The sequence below is a fragment of the Filicampus tigris genome, chromosome 3, assembly GCF_054856515.1.
Source record: "Filicampus tigris isolate MCC_2025a chromosome 3, RoL_Ftig_1.0, whole genome shotgun sequence".
Lineage (NCBI taxonomy): Eukaryota > Metazoa > Chordata > Actinopteri > Syngnathiformes > Syngnathidae > Filicampus > Filicampus tigris.
The window spans coordinates 12,720,444-12,726,385 of record NC_141219.1 but is presented as its reverse complement, the minus strand read 5'-3'; the positions used below and the strand labels follow the sequence as shown (position 1 = coordinate 12,726,385).

Sequence of the window (5,942 nt, the reverse complement as noted above, 5' to 3'; positions counted from 1 at the left end):
ACCAACTTTCTCGTCAGAATCAGGCCGAGTTCTTCTGTGATTGGCTGCGGTGGCAGGCCCACGTCACGGCTTGATCGGGACGAAGGGCGCCGAGAATGGGGAAGTGCTCCACGGAGGTAGCGTGGCCCGTGGGCGGGACTCTGCACGAATCACTCGGCTGGAACAAGTCGGTATCCGGTTAGTGACTTCAAATGTTTACGTCTCGAAATACCAATGGGGACCAATGTTGAATTTTCGACATAAACAGCGGCACACATCATCAGTCTGCAGAGCAAATAATGTAGATGCTTTATAAGGGGGTGCATGTGAATGGGCAAGTTTTTTTTCTTTCTTTTTTATTTTAACAAATAATTGCTATTTATTTGGTTCGAAACTTGCTAAGACATTTTAAACAACAACAACAATAATAATAACAATAACAATAATAACAACAACAATAATAATAATAATAATATAAAACAGATAGATAGATAGATAGATAGATAGATAGATAGATAGATAGATAGATAGATAGATAGATAGATAGATAGATAGATAGATAGATAGATAGATAGATAGATAGATAGATAGATAGATAGATAGAAAGAAAAAAACGATAGTTTGATAGAAGGAGACAGACACTTTCTCCCACGAGGGAGATTAAATCTTGACAGCAGTGATATGTTTGCACTATTCTTATTCTATTCTTCTAGATGAGTTTCTGCTCAGGGTCTAAGTGTTGTTTTGCGCATGAGTATGCAACAGGTGTGGACAGTACGGGTGTCAAGTCATCGTAAACATGTATTACAGACTCAGGTGTTTTTCCCCTCTTTTTTTTTTTGCTTTTTAGGCGTGAAGCTCCATAAAACGGTCCTGTAATAGGGCTCTGGCTTTTAGCGAGCAAGGCTAAAAGCCTGGCGAGCCTCTTTCACAAGATGACGTGTTTTGTGTCAATTTGAACAAGGTGGCGTGTAAATGGACAACCGTGACGACCGTCCGTCTCCCAGGAAGAGGACACGCACCAGGGGCGGCGCGCAGACAGGTACGGGCCGGTCTGGTCTGGTCTGCCTGCTCCATTATTATTTGCAGGCACGTCCATTAGGAGCGGCGGTACCGTGCAACGCAGCAGGGTGCTCGACATCCACGCTGGAAACCGCACGGGTCGACATAACACCCCACCCACCCTCGGGCCCCCCGCCCTATGCTTATCAGGCTGTCAATAAACAGAGACTGGCTGCAGCGGTGGAAGCCAGGTGCTGCCTTTCCCTGCACCCCAACCCCACCCCCTTGCCCGCTCTCCATGAGCTGATCAAGCGTGAACGCAAATCTGTCCACTGCCATTCTCCCTCGGCCGTCACCACGCTGCACACCGCCACTCCTCCCTAAAAGCACGCGTGCACTCATTGTTTTATGGGAAACGGGCCTTTACGGTTACTATTTTACAGCTATAGCACATGTTCATCCACGTCTCCACGGTGACCACTTAGACGCGCGTGTCCGAGGGGGGCCTTTGGATGTGCGCGCTGCCATTGATGGCGTGCATGGCCGATCAACTTTGGAACATATGACGTCATGATGGACGCTGTCAGGCTGATTGTCCCACGAGTGATACAGTGCACTTTGCTGTTGTTGTTTTTAAAATCCTTACTGGTGCCCCGACTGACGAGTTTGATTAGTTCCGTGACTACACTCCAAAAACTCAAATGATCTATCCCGGGTATGGGCAGTTGGTGGCGCAAACGCACTCTTGAGTAGACCAAAAATTGTTTTGATTCATGTATACGGCGCTACAGGTCTAACCCCGTTAGGCCCCCCACCACTCCAGCTATTTTTTTATTTTGTCATTCATTCAAGTTAAAAAATATAAAAGTTAATAAGCCATTCTGTTCATACACATTCGAATGTATTTGCAAAGCACATTGGAACGTATTGAATAAATGAAGGCTAAATGCTAAAAACAGCATTATTTCCAGGGGCGTTACCAGAGGGGTGGGGCAGGGGGGCCAGTGCCCACCCACGGACACGCTCTGCCCACCCAAGGAAAACTGGATATAGTTCTGATGAATGGGAAATAAAAAATCAAAATCAAATCAACTTTTATTTGTTTAGCCCAAATCACAACAACAGTTACCTCAATTAAGGAGAAAACAAAACACGTTATAAGGTGCAGTAGCCCTACGCTGGATTTCGACCTACTTGAACATTGTAGGACTTTTTGCCCCCCAAGGTAAAACTAATGCCCATCCACACCTGTCATCCTGGTAAAACCACTGATTATTTCCCGTAATACCACTGGTTATCGACGTGCACATGGCAAGCACGTAGTTGCATTCAAAATCAGACTTATCTCACTTGTTTGTCCCAGTACTGACCTCAAAGAGTTCAAGGCGAATGTAAACAACAAAGATGGCTGATTCCGATAAATTGTTTGTTGTTCTGTTTCATCACAACACATTCTGACTTCCAGCAAACCTTCTTCATAAATTCCTTATATAAATAAAGGAATAGCTTATCTTCATAACATATCATTCATATATACAGGAAGATAACGGCATATCTTCACATAGTCAGCGCAACTCACGTTGTGTTACGTTAAGTTACTTAGAATAACTAAATCAATGTAAAAATAAAAAAAGAGATAAATATATGTTTATAATATTTTTAATTATGTTTTGCTATTCACCGTCTGTGTCTCCTTGTGGGTCGCCATTGTAGAGTGACCTCAGATTGAAGTCGGTCAGTGAACTCGACTTCAACTTTGTTGAAGTTGGTAGTCAGAAACGCTAACGGAAGCCCATTTAAAGTAAAAGTTGGACCGGGTGTACCTAAAATTTTGAACAATATGGCTGCCTCATCGGGAAAGTGTAGGGGAGAGAAATTCCGAGACGTTGTAGCTAAGGTAGTCCTGTTCAAGATGGCTGCCGCACCAGAGAGACATGCTGGCAAAAATGCGGCTTGTACCTAAAGTCCCTCTCCAAAATGGCCGGCGGCCCTAGGTTAATTGAATGAAGTGAATACTTTGAATTTTGAATGGGAACCACGTAAAACCTCTTAAATGAAAGTCCCATTGCAATTGGATGGAGGTTTTGTGGGTACAACATTACAAATTTTGGGAAAACCTTAATTTTCAGGAAAAAAAAAGGAAACCCCTATGGCGTGAATTTTTGGAATACGTTGAAGTGGGAATGATTTGAAAAGGATGAAAAATGGTGATGTAATTGTATGCCAAAATGTTTGCCATTAGCTAAGGATGGGAAAGGGGGGGAAAGGTCCCAAAAATATGAAATTTGGAATGAGACAAAAAAAAAATTGCATTCCTAACCCCTCACTGGGTAGGTAAAAAGTTGGAAGGAGTTGAATCCGACAAAAATTGTAGAAATTAGGAGGGAAAAAATAATAATTTTTGAATATTTTGTGGGTATTTGAATGGGGAAATTGTTTAATTTTGGTAAGTGGGAATTTGTTTTAATCGGTATGCATCAGATGAATGGTTTGAAGTCAGAACAGTTTGAATCGGTCAAGAAAATATAGAAATTCAAAGAGAAAAACAGAAAAAATAAATTAAAAATAAATATAATTTAAGAATATTTTGTGGGTATTTTAATGGGGAAAATGTTGAATGTTTGTTAAGTGGGAATTTTTGGAATCGGTAACGGCATAAGTTGAACAGTTTAAAGTCCGAACAGTTTGAATCTGTGAAAATATGTAGAAATTAGAGGAGAAAAACCAAAAAAAATCATAATTTTTGAAAATTTTGTGGGTATTTTAATGGAGGAAATTTTAAATTTTTGGTCAGTGTGATTTTTTTTGTAGGAATAACCTGGACAGTTTAAAGTTGGAACGATTAGAATCAGTCAAAAAAATTGAGAAAATAGAGGACAACTACAAAATTATAATAATTTTGAATTTTTTGTGGTTATTTTAATGGAGAAAATGTTTCATTTTTGGTAAGTGGGAATTTTCGGCATGTTGAAAAGCCTTAATAAAGTGAGTTGAATGAGATTAATGTTATGAATTTCAAATTGGAGCGATGTAAATGTGAAATGTTGAATGATCTTTTTTGGGGGGGGTGGAAAACCTGAAATATTGTGAAAACTGTAAATTTTTTTAATGAGTAAAATGGAACGTCTCATGGTGTGAATTTTTGGAATATATTGAATTTGGAACGTGAGAATCGGTTGATAATTGTGGAAGGAGTAGCGCCTGAAAGAAAGCGCTAGGAATAAAACAGAAGAAGAAGAAGAAGAAGAAGAAGAAGAAGAAGAAGAAGAAGAAGAAGAAGAAGAAGAAGAAGAAGAAGAAGAAGAAGAAGAAGAAGAAGAAGAAGAAGAAGAAGAAGAAGAAGAAGAAAGTTGATGGTGTAGTGCGTGAAGTCCACACCTTCACACAGTTAGAACAAGTTTAAAGTCAGGCAATTAAAGAGAATGGGTTGTGTTCAAGAGGTTCCGCTGAACACTGACAACTAACGAATTAACTGGTCGTATATTTAATTGCATTTCATTGTTGTTATTACATATGACGATAACATTTGGTAGTCTTTTATTTTGAAAACCTGTTGCTGCTGCTTGCTCCTAAAAAAAACAGGCATGTAGAGCGTAATGCGCTCCACTAATATATTCAATTTAAGACAGTGTCCAGAGAGTGTATAGCCTAATTACCTCCTGCAAACACATACGCGCACACACACCCTGACTATTTCTCCCACCGTGTGTGAAATGTTTTAATAAGCCCCTCCACGCTCTGCAGTGTGCGGTTTGATTTGTTTTCCCTCCCCGCTCCCGCGGCCCTGGATGGAGACATTAGCCGAATTCCCCCGGGGTGATTGGATGCAATTTGTCCGGAGTAGACAGCCACGTCCTGGATGTTAGGAATTCACTTTGGCTCAACGTGACAAGGCTGACTTCGATCTACGATTGCATCTGAAAGTGCAGAGAGCGGAAAGATGCCATGCCATTAAGTGTCACCCCCCCCCCCCCCCGACCTCGTCGTTTCTTTCCCAAAATAACAAGATCGCCTGATTTTATTCACGACGATCCCAATGGACGACACCTCCGATGCGCACGAGTTCAAACTGTAGATACATGACCCTTTAAATGAGATTATTTAAATAATGAAAGATCTGGATTCAAAAATAAAATAAAATAAAATAAAAAGCAATGACTGACACCCAGCTGCATGTGTGTTTACATTTGATTGTGATTACCCTCCTCTCTCTCTCTTCTCTCTCGTTTTTTTCCCCCTGTGCACATTTGCCACTCTCGGTGGCCACGAGTGGCTGAAGAAGTCAGTGTCCGTGTCGCGCCGTGAGTTGACAGGGGAAAATGGGAGCTAACGAGCTTGTCAGATGTCCTGACAAGACAAATGTGAGCTCGTCACTCACCGAGCTTTAATAACGTTTAATGGAAGCGTATTGAGCCTTTCAAAAAATAAAAGTGTTACACACACTCCGGTCTGCTTAATTACGCACGGCGAGGTAAATTGCGCGTCAGCTAAAGGGCGTTGGCCTGTGTCCAGCACCGTCACACGAGCCTTTCTTGCACTTATTATACTCGCATCCAAGTTTTATTTGGACACAGAATATATAATCACATAGGCTTCATAATCGAATATCGGCTCTGGGCCTGTTGTACACTTTTGACAAATGTTGTCAAAGAATAAGATACTTAAACCGTTATCTTATATGACTTAAGGTTTTCACACATGAAACCTAAAGCAAATACGCCAGTGACTACTTCAAGTGTGTTTTCATAGTCCAAAAAGTAAATACAAATAATCTTCCCCGTGTTGTTTGCTAGCCATGTTTTGTGTCCTGTTTTTGCTATTTTCATATGCTTTACTCCCAGTTAAATTATTTCAACATGTGGGACTTGAATTTAAATTAAACTGAACGACACTTCGTTAAGAACACCTGCACAATTAAATGATGTACAAGACATACGGGAGAGGTGCATCAGAGCTGTTTC

At 40.9% G+C, this 5,942-nt stretch overlaps 1 pseudogene; it reads right to left on the bottom strand.

Annotated features, from left to right (window-relative positions):
• Positions 1-19: 19 nt before the first annotated feature.
• Positions 20-5,942, bottom strand: part of LOC147149947 (uncharacterized) — a 21,415-nt pseudogene continuing 15,492 nt past the window's right edge.